A 20,996-nucleotide genomic window follows, 5' to 3' on the forward strand; every position below is an offset into this window, starting at 1 on the left:
GTTTTCTTTAGCTGCATAATTGTGAGATTTATAAGCTTTTATAAGAAAACTGAGCAGACAAATATTTTTTCACATGATAGAGGATAAACTTGTCCTTTGATTTCTGGTTGAAGAAGGCAGTATTTTTCTCTGTCGAAAGTAGGAACTGAATACTATTCCCAAGTTATCGTTACAAATAGGACTTTTACCTAGCAAAAGTTAGTTGCTTTTTCTTCATTGAGTTGTCACCTTTGGATTTCCAGATTTCAGTTAGGCTTTAACAGATTACTTCTTTTTGCAGAGCTAATACTTCCTGGTTGAACTCACTCTCACACCAAAAACTTACCTTCTCCCCCTCCCTTTCCCTCACCTCTCCATTAAAGTGTTGCTCTCTTCAGGAATTTGGTCAACCCATTAGCTGAGATGTATGCTTTAAACTTGGGAGAAGCACTTGGCAAAGAACTGAGCAATTTGTATTTCTCCTTATTCTTTTATTAAACTCTTTATTTGCTAAGAACCAGTCGTGGCTCAACATCCAAGATAAGTTACAATCAAAATCTGGCAATAGATCAGAAATCTAGTCAGATTTATACAACCATATAATATATAAAATGTTATGAATATTGTCAGTAATAGAAGGTTTTTACAAGGACTAATCAGTTCTGTACCCTAAAGATGAAAGAGTTTTGGCCTAAAACATTAATGAGAAGTGTCGCAAAGCACACGTATATGGCACATGGTGCTTTGAGAGGATGCACTGAGAAGAACGCATTTTAGTCACCTTGATAATTTTTTAAAAGTGTATTTTTATATTTCAAGCCTACTCAAGAAGTAAGAGAATTTTATCCTATTGAAAATTCAGAATTAAGACCCATAGAGATTACAGGGTTTAAATCAGCTATCTGTAAAATATTAATGAATATAGTGCAATTTAACTTAATGGCATTAATAGCATTTGCCCCTTAGAATGAAATTTTATTTTTATACAAATAAGCTCACATTCTCTACAGGAAAGGAAAATCATCAGAAGTTGAAAGGAGTTGTAGATGTATTGTCTGTATACATATTCACATTATGAATGTGCTTATGCCCAAGTATGCTTATACCTTATCTATTAGTACAGGGATGTGCACGTTCTCTTTCCCATCAAGCATGGTAAACCCTGGGTAAGGCCAGCCATAGGCCCCTCCACCATTTCTTATGGAACTTAGTGAGCAAGGGAAGGATTGAGCAAGCGTGAATCTATGCACTGGTTTCATTTTGGCACTCTTGTCACACCATCTGCTATCCAGTGTGATTACTTCTCAGTAGAGCTGTACCTAGGAACCTGTCTGCCATGAAGACAAAAAGGGAAGAGGTCTTCCTAAATGATCTGTTCAGCCTATATAGAAAGATAACATGATGTCTGGGTTGGAATGCAGTGGGTCAGGTTTTTTAGGAGAGAACTTATGGGAAGTGATAGTCTTGCTTAGGTAAAACACAAATTTGGTGTACAAGGGTAAGCTTGCTGTGGGGAGGGAATGACATCTTACTAAAGTGGTTGTTCCCCAGAGGTGTGTGAAAACAAAATTCAGAACCCCTTATGAGATAGGAACTGTGAAGGGAAAAAAAAAAAAAAAACAAAAACAAAACCCACCTTCAAATAGTCTTTACAGAAAACTAATGGTGATCACTGGAAAAACACAGAGCACTGGGTAGAGAATTCCAAGACATGGTCTAGGATCACAGGGAGAGAGGCCTTGATTACAGGGAAAGAATTCTCTGCACACCAGAGAAAAATCGAGCCAGTTAAGTCACATAACTGTGTCTCATGGACTTTCTCCTGGACAGAAGCAAATATACTATAACACAGGGTTACACATAAACATAAACATAGGGTTACACACAAACTGTGTAACCTTATAACAGAGGGTTACACAGATATACTATAACACATAGGTTTCAAGGCAAAAAAGTCAGTCTTAAGTGGAAAATCCTACCCGGGTTCTGCAAAAGCATGTGTAAAGCCTGGGACAGGGTCTGGGCATAGTAAATTCTCAAACGATAACAATTGCCCAGGCTGGAATGGCGAGAGTTACATTTGCTATCTCACATATCACCTTCTTAAGCACCTTGAAATTAGAAGATGATCACAAACAAGGATCCAAGAGACACATTGGTTCTGCAGCAGAAGGGGTGACATTTCTTGTTGGTATCCAAAGGTGATAGGGTCCCCCGATCTTGAAAAGGTGACGGAGTAGCTTTGTGTTTTCAAATTTTTTTGCTTTGGACAGTCCACACCCAAAGCAGAGACTGAGACTGACTATCTCAAAACAAAAAGAGGAAAAGAGACAATTCAAGCTTCTTTAAGTGCTTTCTGGGCTGGAAAAGCCTTGGAGAGTAGAAATCCTACTTGCCTGATACACGTATTTGATTAATATGGGCTCAGTTCTGTAACTTAGTACATTGTTTGGGAAGCTGCACAGAATGACTTCTTATGCCACTGTAGAATGATTTGCCAAATAAATCCCTAATATGTCTATTAGAGTAGCATTTGTTAGTTATCAACAAAGGTGCTAGAACATTAATGATGGGTATTGAAACTTTTTTATTGCTGGCCAACATCTGTAGCAAAAATGATGCCTCTCTAGATTACTTCCTCGTGGTAACAAAGATGTTTCAGTTGCTGATATAACTTTCCTGTTATTTAATTATGTACAACATTAATTAAAATGGAAAGTGGCATCAAAGCTGTAAAGATATTGTTGACTTCATTAAAAAGAAGACATTTTTTGTTTTGTGCAGAAGCATTATGATAAGAAGGGTAGATTTTAACATAAAAATAAAGGATAATAAATTTAGGCAGCAGCAGAATCTGACTTTTCAGAAGGAAAATTTTAGATGTAAGAGAATAACTGTCTCAATCATTTCTAGTGTTGAGTGTCTTACTCAGGATTTTATTCCAGAGCTTAGCATCTAACTGCTATGATGATACCTAATTTTGAGGCATTACACATTTTATATTGGCTTTTTCTTTTCTGATTTAGGCTAGTTATCCTCAAAGGAGAAATTTTGGCTGAGGAAGATTGTTCAGTTTGTTATATAAAACAAATAGTGACTTTATTTGTAAAATATTGCTGTATGTCATACAAATAAAAATCAACAAGATGTCTAAGAAAATAACAGAGACTTAATTTTCTCTTATAGACTTAATGAAAAAGAATTGCCTTCATTTAAAAGAAAGTACAAGAGAGTATAATTTTGTTCTTGACGTTTAATTATATTTGGCTGTGCACAGTTTTATCAATAATTGGATAATATCATGACTTCACGCTAGTGAATTCTGAAATGGTTCTGCCTGTGTTTGAAAACTGTCTGTACGTGACTTGCAAATTGATACCTCAGTGTAAGCAACAGCACACCTTTGAATAATCTATGATTCTTTTGATATATGTCTTTAATACATCTAAAAGAGCCTTCAGAATGGAGAGTAGTTTAAAGTAACATTTCTGTATTCACTTTTAATCAGATTGTCATTAGAGAAACTGAATCTTTTTTAATTGCAAATACAGGTTGAGCATGAAGGTTACAAGTTCCCCTCATGTCTTTTTCATAAGTACTGGCTATGCCTTGTCTTCTGGTAGCAGTTATGCCTCCATGAAGTGTCTTTATCTGTGTTGCGGCTACTTCCACCTTGAAATGTTTTATGTTTGTAAGTACTTTGTTCATTCTGCTGGCAGAAAAGGAGGGAGTGAATCTAAATAACCACTTGACTTTTCCCCAAGCACAAAGTACAACTCCTATATGTGTAACCTGTATTTATTAACAGCATTTTATGGCTACAATTTTACATGTTAAAATACAGAGCCCAAGGTTAGTTATTTAAGTGAAGGTGATTTTCAGAGAATGAGGAACTGTTGAGCTCAATGAGAGCCACTGTTAAGGGAGCTGAAAAATCATACTATGGTAACTTGCCCAACATCTAAAATTTCTTATCTCCTCTTACTGACCATTTTTTGTCTACAGCATTTTACAGAATGGATAACAAGGATAAGAATATCCTTCTCTACATGTAAAAAAGTGAGACCTTGAGGTGAGTATTTTGGCAGCTGTCAAACAATGAGTCTCAGATTTGAAAATGTAAGCAAGGATGCCTGTCTCCTTATGCCGTACTTATTGGGGATGATGGCATCTCCATTTTCTTTAGAGAACCTGTATTCAAGTGCTGTAAACGATTTAATTGGGGGGGGGTGGGAGTGGTGAATAATGTTCAGCCAGAAAAGTGGAAGATATTTGGTATGACTGCAGGAGATGTGAATATGAATAGGGAGAGATCAGTAACACGATGATAAAATTTCCCTTCACTGGAAGAACTGTATAGCTATAACTTTTCACCAGAAAACACAAATATGAATGCATCATTTATTATATACACAAAAATATAAAAATAGGGTCAGTATTTAGTACCTATTATAAAAAGAGGCATATAAAATACTGGAGTAATTTTCATATGGGGGAAGTGCCAATATTTCAGACTCTTTTATGCTGACTAGTACAATTTCAGTGACCAAAATGCCCGAAAGGAATTGCTATGAAAAGAATTATTTACTTTGCATGCTCTCTGCCTGATTCAACACGCACACCAACACGTGTTCAAGTCCACCCCTACTTTGAGAGCACTTGAGCAAATGCTCTGCTGATTAAAGAGCCTTAAATTCTAAGCCTTGTAATTCATTGCTTTTGGCACTGAATTTTCTTATAACAAAGAAGCTGATGAGCTTGAGTGAAAAGAGTTGGGGCCCTTTATGCTGGGCATACACACACTAATGCTATTCGTTTCACAGATCTTAAGTGCTGGTGCTGCTGCTGGTGCCGGTGAGGGACTAGATCATCAGTTTCAGGAAAAAAAAATGTCCCTGACATGGAGAGAAATAATATCTGTTTCAAATACATTTCATAAGGGCATGGTGATTAAGTTACACTAGGAAACACAGGGCACAAAGTACATTTTGTTTTTAATTATATATGCATAGTCCACTGGAACATAAAGGAAATAATGAGATACTATCTAGATAATCTTTTCTACAACACTGATTTATGTGCAACAAGTTACTGTAGCTCACAATCTACAGTTTGTGTCTTAGATTTAAGATCTAGAAAAATTGTTCAGTCAGCCCCCTTGCAGATTGTTCCTTCTGCATTAGCATCAGGGAGCTCCCTCCCACCTCCTTATCTGCTGCCACGAAATCGGTCACTGAGGGCACATGAGGAACAAGCTGCACTTCCACAGTTCCGCTGGTTTATCTTGCTGTAGCCTGAGCTGGTTAGCAGTTGTTATTATAGTCTGCCCAACTTCAGCCCTGTGGTTGTGGCCTGGAGGGAACTCTTGCATGGGATAAAATGGCTCATTTGCAGTTGAGCCTACTCTAAGCTGTGGGAGATTCAGGCATTTCAAGGAATTTCAGAGATTTTTAGGTATATAACCGCAGCAAGTTTTTACTGAACAGCATATTCTTAGAGGTATGTAACCTGGGTAAATGTAGGTGCATCTTCAGGAGAACAGCAAAAAGGACATTTCAAAACAAAATTTTTCTCTGCTGAATTTCAAATCTTACTCTAAAGCATGGATACCAGATGTTTTTAATTATTGAAATAATATGTATAATACCTTGCTTTGATTTCAGAAGCAGCCAAAATAATTCAGCTGAAATTTTCCTCACCAAAAGCAGCCTGGGGAGTATATTCAACATGGAGAGTTTCAGCTCAGTTATAGTTTGGCAAATTTAAAAGCAATTGAAAACAGGTTATTGTAATAGGAAGAGTTGGGCAACCTGAATTGCAGGCAGGTCTACAAGCCCAAACTATAATTTACCACATGTAGAAAGTAACTTGTAAGTGTAAGAAGATAATTTATAAAAGTAGGGGGAGAAAGAGTTTCTTGGTATAGTTTGTCAGAGTTGGTACTGGTTAAAATGTTTTAATATTTTTAATGTTGACATCTATTTTTAATTGGAGCTCTGGATTTCAGTAACATGACTTTTTTCCCAACATTTATTTCATCAGATGTTTTTGTATCATTTAGATTTTGGTCAGTGGTAGGACTTGTTGAAAAATTCCCTAAGACTTTTCACTAAAATATTAGTGGAGAAAATTATTAATTTTTTATTTGAGATGCCTACAGAAATATTCCTTTCCATAAAAAGCAGAGGTTTTATAGAATGGTCAGGTTTAGAGTTAAGTTCTACTCCAACATGCATAAGATGTGTTTTCAGGTCACTGTTGTATGGAAATTAATCTTTAGCAGGGATTCACTGATAGAGGTCTGCTAAAAGTCAGTGGAGCTATGTTAAGTGAGCTGTCTAGTCAGCTTGCATTAACAGAATAAATGAACTGTGAAGATCATCAAATATGTAAATGTCTGCTAAGGTAACTTTCTGGTTAGCTCTAAAAAGAGAAAATACTGTGTTTTGTGTAAGGGATAGATTTACTTCAGCCATCATATTATTTAACTGATATGTATTAGTACTACCTCTAGGTTCTCAATTAGACCTGAAATCTCACACTGTGGGAACAGCTGTAAAGCAAAAGCCTGAAAGACACAGAGATACTCTGTCTCAGCTAAGGACACTTAAGGCAGTTATTTCAAACAATGGTATGCTCAAAGATTGAATGAAGATGTTAGAACTATCTCCCAGAAGCGAACCCACAACACAAGACATTAAAGCCAGAATTGGCAGTTACTGATGAGAACAACTATTGACAAGACTGCTACTGCCAGTAAAATGGGCTATATATCCATGCGGCTTCTCTTCTATGTCTAGCGCTTGGAGATGTGGATAAAAGGATGTCAGGCTGACAGATGCAAATGTAGATGTCACACACTAAGAAAGGAGCCAACGGCAGGAAAGCAACTTGCCAAATGACAACAATGTGTACGTCATTGGAAGATGTGTTGAAACTAAAAGCGGGATGACACTTGAGGGAGTAGTAATTGTAGGAATAAACAGGAAGGTGACTGTAATCTTCAACTTCAGAGTTAATCCTTCTTTGATAGTGAAATCTCATATCATGATGTTTTAACTTTTAAAAGTGGAAACATGAAAAGATATCACCAGGAGTATATGAACTACAGTAAATGAGATGTTGGTAAGAAAACTGTGTGTATAAACAGGATATAAATAAGAGATTGAGGTTAAAAATATTTATTACTGTGGGAGGATGGAGGAAGGGAATACAACTTTATTGAAACACTTGTTTTGTTTCCAGATATATAATAAGATATTTAATCTTATTTATCCCAGTGTAATTTAATATATCGGATAACCTTCTCCAGTTGTTCCAGGGGCACTGAATCATAACAGGTCTGGGTTGTCCAGTGTGATTAAAGGAAGGTAGAAATAGTTCTGTTCCTGCTGCCAAAAAATCTTGCTGAGATTTTGTTGATGGATTTTGTGGTGCTGATCAAGAATGCCATGCCAAGTGGTCTGCTGCAGGAAGGCAAGTACCCTCACTGAGTTATTTCATAGAATAGTTTCCCAAGTTGATCCCAGCAAATTAAAAATAAATTAATTCTGAAATCTGTGGTCCGTTCTTGTTTGGTCTCCCTTAGTAAGTGTGTACCTCTTTTGCACATTTGTCTGGTAGATGCATATTTCAAATTTCTTTTTAAATTCTTCCTATTTCAGAGGTTAAAAACACTGCTTATTAAACCAAAATAAGGTCTTCATATGCTTCACCCAGTGCATGTAATCTTCTTGTATTTTGAAGTACACTTGCATTATAGACCAAGCTCCATGATTTAGTTGTCTAGTTTTACATTATAAGGAAATATATAGTTTAATGGTATCTTTTTAAAAATCAGATTTAGGTTAGCTGTCATTTGGGACTGTGTTTTAGTACCACCAATGTAATTGCTATATAGATTACACTCATTTCAGACAGACAGCCTAAGTCCAAATTAATAGTTAAATTTCTGTATTGCCATTGCATTACTTATTTCAAAAGTATCACTGAAACTGTGATTCTACAATGCTTCAGAAGTATGGAGATGTTAATAAGCAGCAATTATGAAAGATTGCTATTAGCTGCTCACAGTGTAAATACTTCTTCATGATGCTGACATGTGAGTGCCTGTAAAAGATGAGTCCTCCATTCTGCTTTTCAGCATGCACACAAAGATTTGCTAGGTATATCTGTGAAAAAACAGCTCACTTTTTCAGTCTAAGCAACAGTAATGGCCTTTCAGTCTGTCATGCTATGTGCATATATTTGCGCTATGAATTGAGAAATGACTCTTGCAGAGTTTTTCCTGTTGGTTTGGGTGAACTGAACAATGCTTTGTCGGGAGCAGGGCGGGATAGCAGGTACCAGAGGCATGATCCTGCTCCCATTTTAGTCAGTAAGAATTTTACCACAGAAATAGAGGCTGGATAAGGCCTTTTGTGTGAAAAAGTTCAGTCCTGGTAAGTAGCTTCTTATCGTATAGTTAAGAAAGCAGGTCATAAAGATGCTGCATATCAGCAGAGATTTATAAATACAGACTTTAATAATATGCAAGCCAGACATGCAAATCTGTAAATTTTGGCAAATCTGCATGAGAACATTTTAAGTTGTGAGCTCAGACTTCTTATGCCTCAGACATCTCTATTGCAAGCCTAACTTCACACGAAGACTGATTTTCCTGGACACAGTGCAATGCAAATGCTACTGGGCTTTCCAGTGCCCTAAACAGCATGTTTAATGGCAGTTTGGGCAATCCTGCAGTGCTGTGCCATGGAGATGGTCCTGACACAGGCAAAGATCCCCAAGGGAAAAGAAGAAAAGAGGTGGTCATGTAATTGGAGACTATATCATAAAGCACAGTCACCAGTGGGTGTAATTATGGTTGAACGTAATTATGCACCTCCTAACCTTATGTACCTTCATTATAGCACCTCCTAACTCTTTGAGTGCTTGCCTTGGAACTCGGTCTGGTGTAGCTCTGCTGGCCTACAAAACGCACCATGGTTGCATCAGCTGTTCCCCTCTTACTGCTAAAGACAGTTACTTGGTTAATGCAAGCATCAGTGGGTTTTCTGTATATGCTTAACTTAAAAGCTAGTTATTGAAGGCATTTGGCAGTAGACTTTGAAGTAAAGCCGTTACTGAGGGCTTTGGCTGCTCGTTTTTCTGGGGAATGAGAGCTGTTCAGGAGAGCTTAGGGTAGCAGCTAGGGAGCCCAGGAATCTTGGAAGCTTCTCGGAGCATCTGGAGCAGATAGCGTCATTTTGGAAATTGTCCAAACTGAGTGTTGGAGCAAAACACAGTGCCTAGCAGCCACCTCCTGCTGGAGTCACGTGGCATGGCGGTTCCCTCCAGCACTCTCCACCTGGATGATCTTCACCACTCTTGCCCCTACCTACCTTTCTTTGTGGGAAAAACCCTTGGTCTCGCCTGAAAAGAACCATGATAAAATGTGTGTCTTGTGCACAAACATTTCAAGGGCTCTCTATTGGAAGGAAGCTGTCCAGCCAGTTAGGTCTATGTCGTCATGGTGAAAGCAGAGAAGTGTTCCACCCACAGCAATGTTTTGCCCTTAATGGAAGAACTTGGCCGAACCCTCACACTCATTTGAAAACACTTAACAGCGGTAGGCAGGGAGACAGACTATGACAAATGCATCTGGATGATATAATCTTTCATCTCAACAGTATTTTGACGAGGAATAACAGCAGCTCTGGATTTCAGTGTCTTTAAGAAAAATTCCTGCACTAAGTATGAAAGAGAAAATTACCTGTTGTCTTAAAGGGTCCTGAAAATCCAGGTGCATGAGAAACATCTGTACAATACATAGCTTAAAGCAAAAAAACCCAGTATTTAGCTAACAAAGTAAAAGATCACCTAGTGCTGTTGAATCTTGCTACCTTTTGATGAGGGTGGGAGGTACAAACAAGCTTTGTTTGCTCTGCTGTGCAGTGACTAGGCTGTGTGACAACACTTAAGTAACAAGACACTCCAGAGGGAACAGGTTGGGGGGGAGGGATGCACAAGCGAGTAGGACTTGCACGAAAGACATCTCCAGGGACACAGCTTCATTTCAGATGGCTCTGCCTGGAGCTTGGCTCCATTGCCCTGCCCTGTCCACAGGCAGCCCACAGTCTCATGAGGCCCTGAAAGAATAGTGTGAGATGAACAGAGGTAATTAGTATCAATATTTTTTCGTTACAATATGTGTTTAGAGACTGTCAAAATCCACTAGTAAACCAAGAAATCTACTACAAAATTTTACCTACTATCTTGCCCTAACTTTCTTCAGAGCATTCATCAGTTTCTTCTGACAGCGCATCTCTTTCTCCTAAATAACCATAGCCAAAACCTTTCAGGCTGCATCCAGCCAAATGTTAATGTTGTTAGAAGCAGTAGTAATTATGCAAGCAGTCACTTCACTGGCACTGAAGGTGAGTTCTGTATTCAACCTGAATACAAGCAGGCTATTGTGTTCTTAGCGAAGAAGTGTGAAATTATATATCAGAAACCAAAATTCCCTTCTGAGTCCTCTGTAGGTAAAGGAGATGTTGCTGGGAAAGCTGAGAGACCTTTGACGGCTTTTGCAATGTAGAAACTGATGCAGATCACAGTGTACTAACATGCACTTGCTGCCTGCATGAAAGATTCGAGGTGTGCGTAGTGGCTGGGTAGCGCTGCTCTGACGAGCGTTTCATTGTCTGATGCATTGCGTTCAGACACTTGCAGTGTAATAAGAAAAACACTGGCACTTAGATTTCCCAGTATGGCTGCTGTACAGCATGTCTGTGGAGGTTTCTTCCCCTCTATTACCTCGAGATTTGTTACTATAATGACTTCTTTCCCCTCCTCCTCTTCTGCAAACTTTATTGAGCCATCACTGGGAGCTTCCCTTCACATTAGCGCCCTTTCTCTTGACTCTGAATTAATTAAGGGTGAAACTGGAACAGTGACTCATAGCAAAGAAGGAGAGTTTCTTATTAGTAATAAGCAAAGAAGGCCACAGGAACCCACTGTTTCCCTGCTCCAACAATGCCTTCCTTTTGTGTGTCATTCCCTCATTGATCATGTTAACTGATGCCTCTTTAGACACTAATTGCTGTTTTGACGAGTCTGGATTGGACGGTTTCACTATTTGGGGGCTTTTGGGGGATCCAATCTCCAAAAAGGTGAAAGTGCTAATTATATTGGTAATTACTTTAAAGCTCTTACCCTACTTTTGCCAGTGTCCATTTCCATGGTAACAGGAGCAGGTACAGCAGCATCCAGCCGAGCGGCTCAGAGCTCTTGGCTACATCACGGTAGCTGAGGTTGGAAAGATACTACACAAACTTCGCGTACAGATTTTCTAAGACTCCAGAGATTTCTTTGCCACAGATCTAACTTAAAATATCAAAAAGCTGTCCTAAAAATGAGATTCCCTCTTTGTGAGCTGTATAGGCTTTCTAAAGCTTTGATTTTACCCTTAGGTGAGCTAGCAGGTCTTCTAAAGGCTGGGCTGCAGCCAGAGTCCTCAGGGGAAATTCTGTCTGACTCAGCAACTATTTTTTTTCTGCAGCCTCCTGGGCTGAGAACAACAGCTTTGCCACTTCCTGACTCTTGGGCCTTGTCTGCTAGGCAAATTTCAAAGAAGACATTCCCACCAGCACTTCGAGCGTGTCTGAAATTGTAAACAGACAGCATTTGGAGTGGTTTATGTCACTGACTTACAGTCAGCATTAAACCTACTTAGGCTGCCATCAGCTGCAGCAACTTCCAAGATATTCAGGCTTTTAGCACGTAACTGTGGTATCTCCCCACTTGTAAATGCGAATCATTCACATTTTCTTTATGAAGCAGCAATGATTCCAGGCTGTTGTGCCTGGTTATTCACGTGCTCAGCAAAGCCAAGCGTGATATTTCCATGCTCTGGAGTGAAAGTTCTGAAGTGATCTGAGTGGAGTCAGAGCGAGAGAAAATCATAAGGTATCCTACCTTCTGCCTGGGTGAGCTTCAGAGCTCAGAACAAGCTCCAACAAGAGCGCTTCAACAGGGAGAGCAAAATGTTTGGCTTTACAGACAGGTGCCTCCATAGGGCGTTTTAAAAAAATGACATCATAATGCCATAAGGATCATAAGGATTCTGTAGTATCAATTCCTTTCCCGTGCTTCTGGAAATATTAACATCTAGAAATATTTTTTTTTTCTGTCATTAGCACTGCCACATTTTAAAAGAAAATTCTTTGTTAGCTAATACGTTTCTATTTATTTAACCTAAATAAAGTTTATTTGATTCTGCAATTGATATCAAATTTCACTCTTGAGCAAGTCTGCTGTCTACAGTGAGATTATACCTATCCTGTTTATTTAAAAGAAAGAAATAAGAGCAATAGATAAATCATAAATAATATATGGTGCCTTAGAATTTAAGGAGGAACTGAATGAACAGCAAAACCCTTAATGTACTAGCAAGGGATAAAACTCAAAGTGATGGGTCTACCTTTTCCAGGAAAGAAAACAAAAAGTGGGTTTGATGGCTAGCAAACTTGGGGGTAGGGGGAGGAGAAAGAATTGTTGATAATAACATTCATACAGTGTTGCTGTTATTTTACGGACAAGTGACATGGTTACTAACCACAGCTAGTCCCTGGGACTAGTTTCCCAGCAAAACACTAGTGCTGGGAAAGGGAAAGACATACTCTCTTCTCAGGATGCTTATGCTGAAGAGCCCGCCTGCTTTCCTTGGATCCTTCCACTTACTGAAACAAACCATGTTATTGAGTGTCAAAGTTCGATAGTGTGTTTACATGGAGCCAACGGTATGAGGCTAAGACATCTTGTGCCATTCTCTTGTCCTCATTCGGCTTCTTATTATTTTACTAAAGTCCTTACACCGGGAGTTAAAGGGCCATTGTGCTACTCCTGTGTTTTCTGTGTGGTTGTGCATTAGCTACAGATTACTTTGTCACGTGGGACACGCCTGTCTGACAAATGTTCCAGCCCCGTAGGAGCTGGACTGAAGCAGAGGAGGTATCTCACTTGCTCGTCTCTGTCGTAATGCCTTAAAGAAATCTTCCAGTAAGAGAAACATGGGAAAACTGATTCTTTATAAATCTCCACAGCTGCAAAGACAAAAAGGCTCCTCTGCAGCCAAGTAGACCAGCTACAGACCCTGATGTCCCATCTCCTGAAAACTCAGAGAGTTATCCGCAGTTGGAAAACAAGCAGGCTAAATGAGAGCGTATGATGTTATTGTACATCCTGGCAGAGCGATGACTGTCATCCGAATTTCCCTCATGGAGAAATTTAACAGAACTTTTGGACCCAGCATCTAGGGTAAACCAGGGATAGCATACTTAGACATGTCTACATAAAAAAATAGCAGAGTTAAGGATGTTTTCCCTAATTGGGTTACACAGAAACAACAATGATCTGAAATTGAAAAACTGAAAGAAAAGCTGTTATGAATATATAATAACATACTCTGCTCATCTTCAGTTGCATTCTGCAGAGCAGCAAACAACTGGCATCTGGAGATGGGGAATCTAACACAGCAAGCCTGCAGACTGCTGGGTTGGAGAAATGGATGGTTGATCTGGTTCGTCTGACACTTAAAATTTACATGCAGAATATTTAATAATTTGACTGACTTAATTCTAAGTCTTTGTAGTTTAAAGCAGAACTCTTATGAAGCAGAAGTAGAGGAGACGGAAGGAAAAAAGTGGTAAAGCAGGAGAGAGAATTCTGTGAAAAGCAAATATGGATGTGCTTTAGTGAAGAGGAAAAGCTTACGGGACAGGGGGTGGGAGAAGGTAGGACCTGTTCCTAGCACATGATGCAAATGCCTCAAATCAGCACTTTGGAGAACCATTTCCATATATTGGCACTCGTGTTTAAGTCCACTTTGCGGAAACAAACTGAAAAATGCTGTTACGACTGATCACAGATGAGAGAGATCCCGCGCTGCCCATGCTGCAGCTCATATCCCACTGACATGCATTTCCCATGTTTGCATTTGCCTTCATTTGTACCTTCAGTAATGAGGCCCTGAAGCTGTATTGTGCTGATGACAAAACCATTCACCTGGGCTGCTTCTGCCCTTGAGTTTGTCCCCACACAATTTTATTTATTCCCTTTGTGCTTCCTTGGCTGCGTGGCTTTTTGCACCTTTTAGAGGAAGCTGTGCAACCACCTGTTCTTATCGGCAGGCTAAACTGGCAAAATATTTGCTTCTCATAGGCCTGAGGCTGGCTTGCAGGGAAGAAAACAGCAAAACACAACCATATCGTGCCCTTCTCCACCCCTGACCACCGAAGAGCAGCACCGCAGACTTCCGTAAGGCGAGTGGCATGCCCAAGTCCACACAAGGGCTGTGCCAGCCCTGGAGTTCTGAACGGCCAAAGAAAACATGTATGATCATTTTTTTGCTGTTCTGCCGGTAAGCTATTATCATAATACTTAGATGCCATGACCCTGCAAGTGTAGAAAGTTATCTGGTTAATCAAGCTGAACTGCCTTCTGGTTTGATTTATCTCTTCTTGTTTCCCTGCTAGGTGTAAGCAGTTTGTGGTTTGCCTGGGGCCTTCAGCAGCGAGGAGGGGGACAGTACGGCAGCTCCGCTGTTGGCCCGCAGTTCTGGACGACTCGCTCCTCAGGTCCCAGAAGCTGAAGGTATGGCTATTTCTGTCCCCCTGCAGCTGGTCACACTGTGCTAGTCACATCAGTGGCCACCAGACAGCCCGGCCGACAGAAGCGGTGGCTAGACTCGGCGTGCCGCTGCAGCCTAGCCCCGTGCTGGGTAACCGAGCTGCTTCTGTCAGTCACATTTCCTGCGGCGGTTCAGCAGATACTGGCACACGACCAAGAAGAGTTCAACGACTTTGATAGGTTCCTCTGACACCACAGCACCTATTATTTGTATTACAATGGCGTACCAAGTGCTGCAAATACTAAATAAGGGAGGTTCCCTCTCCCGGGTTGTGTACCATCCAAAGCTGGAGGGATTACGGCACTCCTGCTACGTGTGGTCTGTGGCAGACCAGGATGCAGAGTTCAGAGCTTCTAAATCCTAGATCAGCGAATTAACAAGATTATCCTTTCACTCTGAAAACAAGATTGAGAGAGATTTTGATAACGGCAGGCCACCCAAAAACGCAGTTACATTAAATTGCCTGAAACTGTAAAACATTTAGATTTTATACTGCATGTATACTTAAGAAAAAAAAACCCACAACTCTGATGGTAAAGTGCCACCTTAATTGTACAGATACAGTCACATGCCAGTTGCGAGGCGTTTGAAAGTTATACTACTGACACGTCTTTTATTTTTAATAGCTCCCATGACATTATGAATACTTTCATAATTAAAATAACTTGTTCCATGAAAGAGCAGATGTCCCGGTACTTAAATACACAGCACTGCCATGCTGAAGTCTTCTGCTTAATGGCATTAGAAGCAGTAGTTCATCCTGATCAGCAGCTCTGCTGACGTCCTAGATGCCACTGACAGCCAGAACAGGTGGGTCTTCCATAAACAAGAGTTTTAATGGGCCAGGTTTCTTACAAAGGGCTGGGTGCATGCAGCACCGCAGAGCAGTTCCCACCATTGGGCACTTAGGCTGGTCTCCGAATTTCTATTATAAATGCTTTCCTGAAGTTTACAACCTGTCTGTGTGAAGGATTGCTTTACGCCCAAGCAGAAGTGAATGAAGAAGTACTAGATGAAGCCAGGCCAAAATAATGAATTGTCTCAGGGAAAGAAAAAGTCACAGACAAACCTTACGTTTAAAATATATCTTTGGCAAAGAAGCCCATCACCCAAAGGAGACTTCAGCTGATCTCTCACAAAAATCCAGCCACACACTTTCCCTGGCTTCTCCTGCAGCAGAGGTTGTCCTCCCCTCTTCCTTCCCCTTCACCACCTTTTCCAACAGACCCATTTATTTCCTCCTTGCAATATTGCCACCTGCAGCCTCTGTATTTTTAGGGTCTGCTGAGGGTGGAGCAACAGAGTGGCCCCCCTGAGACCAGGTTCTTGCAGGTGTAAAGAAGTTGCAGCACATGTATGTCTTTGAGTGGTGTGGGGATGCCCATAGGGTCTGGCCTCCATCCAGGTCCTTCCCACACACTTTGCTCAAACTACGGCAGCACTTCAGTGTGATGACAGAGCTGTCAGGGGGAGCAAGTGCCCAGACTGCTCCTCTCCTCACCCCAGAACATGGTGGATGGGTATCTGTTAATATCATACAACAGCATACCCTCTGGTTGCCTGGTGTGTGTGTAGGGGGGGACATATCCTGCCATGTGACTACTTGTGTACCCTTTGTGGGGCCAAAAGCAACTGTCCCCTGTCATATGGCTGGATGTGCACTCAGCTTGTGCTGGAGACTATGAAGGGTTTAGTCATCTCAGATTTAAATTCAGTACATGCCGTGGAAGGAGCTTTGTCCTTGTGTCCCTCCCGTGTCTCCTTAAAAGGCTCTGCTGGCCTGACCTGGTCTCAGAGTGCTTCATCTCAGCTCCAGACACCCGTTTCTGACTGCAAGGGTGGCTGTGCCCAGGAGCTGCCAGGACTGCATAGCACACCCTTGAGGAGGGAGGGGAGAAAAGATGACCTAACTGTAGATGTGTTCGCTTGAAGCTTGTGTGTTAAGAATATGAGCAGTGGAAAAACTATCTAACATGTTTGCAGGACTGGATCTGCAGTCCCATCAGTATCTGTCACATTGAGAAAGAACATCCATGCTATCCAGTAAAATTAAATAATAACAATCCATCCTAGCCCAGTTCTGTGGTACTGCATTTCTGGATCATTTGGCTTATTAGCAGGATTTGCATCTACAGCAAAACTCAGGAAGACAATGAGGATGAGGGAAAGCAGAGCCATACTGATGGTTAATGGCCATCTCCCAATGCTACCATAGTCCCAGAGTAAGGAACTCCCACTTTCCCATTGAAATCCATTTTTAAGTGTTTAAACCACATTTATATTGTATTATTCCATTAATTGTTCCTGATGTTTGTAATTGGGCTGTCTGAAATCCACTGTAGGTTGAAATCAGAAATATACAATATCTAGACTGCCTTAGGAATGTCCTTACTCCGGGAAGGGATTTTATAGATTTGCAAGTCATCCTACTGCCCTCAGCCCATTGCTGCACATGTCGCAGGATCGGGGTCCAGCAGAGTAGCTGTCAAACCTCAGCCCTCCCCTTGGGCTGTTCCATGCCTCTGTCACTGCCTGTTGGCTAACAACAAGAATAAATGTCACTTGTGTGCTGTGCTGCAGCCCACGCCTTAGCCAGGCCAAAGTGCAAACCTCACAGCCTGGGTCGGGAGCGGGGAGAAAACGCCTGTTCCTTTCCTTATCCCGTGATGCCGGAGGCTCTGACTGTGCGGCGGGACTGAGTCACTCACGATCCTGGCAGCTCCGTCCCAGGAACACAATTAACCTAGGGTGTAAATCGTGGTGACGGCTGTCTTCCTCCAAGTCTGGAGTCGAGAGGCTCCTCTTGCCATTACAACGCTCTGTGCATGAAGCCTGCCTGCACTGGAGGATTGGAAAAGGTTCCTTTTTTTTCCACAGGGTGTTTTAGCTTTGAAAACTGTGAATCTACAGACACAAGAGTATTCAGATTCTGCTACTGTAGCCAAGTCTTTGTGCCAAATTTTGTGATATAGCATATATACCTTTAAAGTCTTGCCTCATTATGCTCATTATAGAACTATTTGCATGGGGAGACTTTGATTCTGCATGACTGGATAAACCGTTGGCATGAAATTTCTTTACTTCTTTTCCAAACCATTGTTATACATGGTATTAACACTGAATCTTACATTACCCTACATGTTTGTCTGACAATTCTGTATTGTGCTTTGGTCTAAACATTCTTAATGTCATTCTTTTTTTGCTTTCAGTTCACTTGTTACATTCTCTCTGCCTGGAAAATGGCACATGAACGCTGGGGAGAAAAGCCTTAGTTATTTTAAAGATATAAGGGATTTAAAATGGGAGATTTTTAGAGCTGAACACATATGCCAGGACCAAAGTTCAGTGGGAATTTCATAAGATATTACTCTTAGCTATCAAATTAAAACAAGTTAAAATATGTTTCTGACATTATCTAGCAAATGGATATACAGTCAACATTCACAATAAATTCGTACAACAAGAATGTTTAGTAACTGAGGTTAACAAGCAACAGGGTAGGAGTATTACAAATAGGCAGAGCTCTAAAAATACATATTTACCAGTCTGACTTCAGAAAATTTGCATCCTCCTGAGTATTTAGGAAAAGCAAAACATCAACAAGCCTAAGAGTTCCATGAACTCAAGAAAATCTTATAGCCACTTCGGTTCAGCCCATTTTAATTATATATTCAGACTATTCTCATCTGATTGGCTATTTGCTTATTGAATACTCATTTTTAGCGCACCCCTCATAGAAGGGGTGTGCTAAAAGCAACAAAAGCAACAAAATACACCAGTGATGTGTAATATGGTTAGAACATGGTCAATAATCCTGGGTGTTTATCACTGTCTTTTGCTTGATTTCTAAGGCCTCTGCAAAAGTTTGCAATTTTTTCTTGGAGGCTAAGTGCAGCACCACTGGTGGAGGTAATGGTGGAAACGATACAATCCCACTTAGCAGTTAAGCAAGCAGAAAGATGGTTTAGAAAAAACAATTCTCAGTGCCCAAAGACAGAGGAGTAATAAAAGTAATGATGACCTGCCTACCTTAGTGCTGCAGTCCTTCCTGAACTGAAGGCAAGAGAAGTAGTAAACTGTTGATAGATATTTTTCAAGCCAATAAATATTAGCATTTATTTGTAAGTGAGCTTTCAGTACTTTAATGGAGCTGAATGATTGAAGAAAAAGATGCTAGTATGTCTTTTATATCTGTGATAATGCCACAGCATAATAGTGCTAGTCCTTAAAGCATTTTCCACAAGTGATACGTGGAATGACTACTGTACAGGCTTCAGATTTGGAACAGAACGGTATGTTTATTCTAATCTTAAAATCGGCTTTCCTGTGTCCTAAACCTTTCTTTCTAAATAACCTATGAAATCAGATTACTTGTAATTACAAAAGAAACCCTTACTTGTTCTGCTTTCTTTCTTCTGCTGATCAAAAAAGGAATTCCTGTTCTTACCATATTATCTAAGTTGCATTAGCATACACGCCGTAAACCTGTACTTTAGCCAATGTGAAAGAATTATCTTTGAATTTCTTCAGATAAAACATTGTTGAAATGGTACATGCATCCAGAAAAATATTTTACTGGAGAAAATAGTACTGGATCTTGGGTAACAAAACCAACAAATGGAATTGAATTAATTAATTGCCTCTGCTTGTTTTAGCATATCATTTAGCACCCCTAACTTCTGAATGATTAGCCTGTATTTTATAGTCAAAATGCATCACACAAAGGAACTCTAAACAAATGTAATTATACTTTCACTGTATTATGCTTAGCTTTATTACACTAAAAAAGCACATTCCTTCTCCATCCTAGCCTGAAGAAAACGAGTTCTTTACAACCTAAACATCCATTTTCAGTACGAGATCTAAATGAGTCTATCTTTTTCCCAGTAGTAATAGGGTTTTAGAGAGTTGTCTTATTTATTGCATAGACTCTTATTGCTATAATTCTTAATTTAATTTGAGGTCTAAGTTAGCAGGAAATTCCCAGCACTAACAGGTGCTGCTCAGAATCTCAGGAGCATGGTTTAAATGAGAAAATCCAGCACACCTTTTTCGAAACAAAATCCTAAATGCTGGAAAACATAAGATAAAATTATTTAAATCTCATATTTGATATAAAAAGCGAAGTTAATGATAGTTTAAGGCATATTGGGTTTGTGTTTTCTGGATGAAGACTAATGTAATACTCATAACAGTGAATTTATTTTGTAACTGAAAACGTTTTTAACCGGGATTTTGGAAAATATGAGAATCTTCTGATGACTTTATGTTGTTCAGAGAGTAGGCCATTCTACTACCTTTCCCATATGAAGCGATCTGCATTGGAGACGTAGTTGTTTCTTAATGAGATCTGGCTGCCATTTTTAGAACTTTTTTTTGAGAACATTTTCAAGAGACAGAAATGTATACATACAGTAAAAGTCTGTCTTTGACTGTTGTTCTAGTGTGTTTAGCAGAACTGATAGCTTTTAGACTTCTGCCTTTGCCTCTCTTTCCCTATGCTGTCAAGCTGCTTCAGGGCAGTAACCGTTTTCTATACTCACTTGACACATGTAAAGCTTTCTCTTTCACTTTTTGTAAAAGAACAGTCTGTGCTGTAGATAAACAGAAGGTTGATCTCACGCAGTACCATTAGAAATGCTATCTTTTTACTCAAGCTAGCTTGGTATATTCTATAAATACACAGATAGGATGTTTGTCTTGTGTTTCTTTACTGTGGGACATCCCACCTGGAAAATAATGGCTGTGTATTGTAGAAAAAAAAGAAGGGGACAGGCTGTATTTAAGCGTGATTAAATCGAGTTCATTTTTTCACTGCTGTGTTTACTTTGTCCTTTTGTAACTGAAATCTGAAATCTATGCAAAAATATTTGACTGTGGGAGAGGGAAACAGGAAAGGATTTCTGTGTGTTATTATTCCCAAAACAGCACAAGGAATTAATTTTAACTTAGGTTTGTGTTATGTAAATTGCCATCAGTGGAAATGACGAACTTATATGACAAATGTAGACTGTTCCAGGTCATTTTTTAACTGCAGTGTGACTTGTCCACTCTTTTAATATTTTTATTAACAAAGCCTAACAAGTAGTAGTAGTATGTCAAAGAGTATGCATAAAAGATGGATTTTACTATGGTGTCAACTACATAGCATTAGCAGCCTTCTTCAAAAAGATATTGTTCTTTAAAAAAGGCATAACAGTCAGCTTCAATATATATGAAAATGTTCCTTAAAAAACAAACCAGCCAAAAAAACTAACAAAAAGGAGTATTTCCACACTTTTGTGTTTAAAAACAGACAGTGAATAAATGCCTCCCTATATATAAAAAAATCATTTGCTGTTTAAAATTT

This window comes from Ciconia boyciana, chromosome 4 (assembly GCF_034638445.1).
Source record: "Ciconia boyciana chromosome 4, ASM3463844v1, whole genome shotgun sequence".
Classification (NCBI taxonomy): Eukaryota; Metazoa; Chordata; class Aves; order Ciconiiformes; family Ciconiidae; genus Ciconia; species Ciconia boyciana.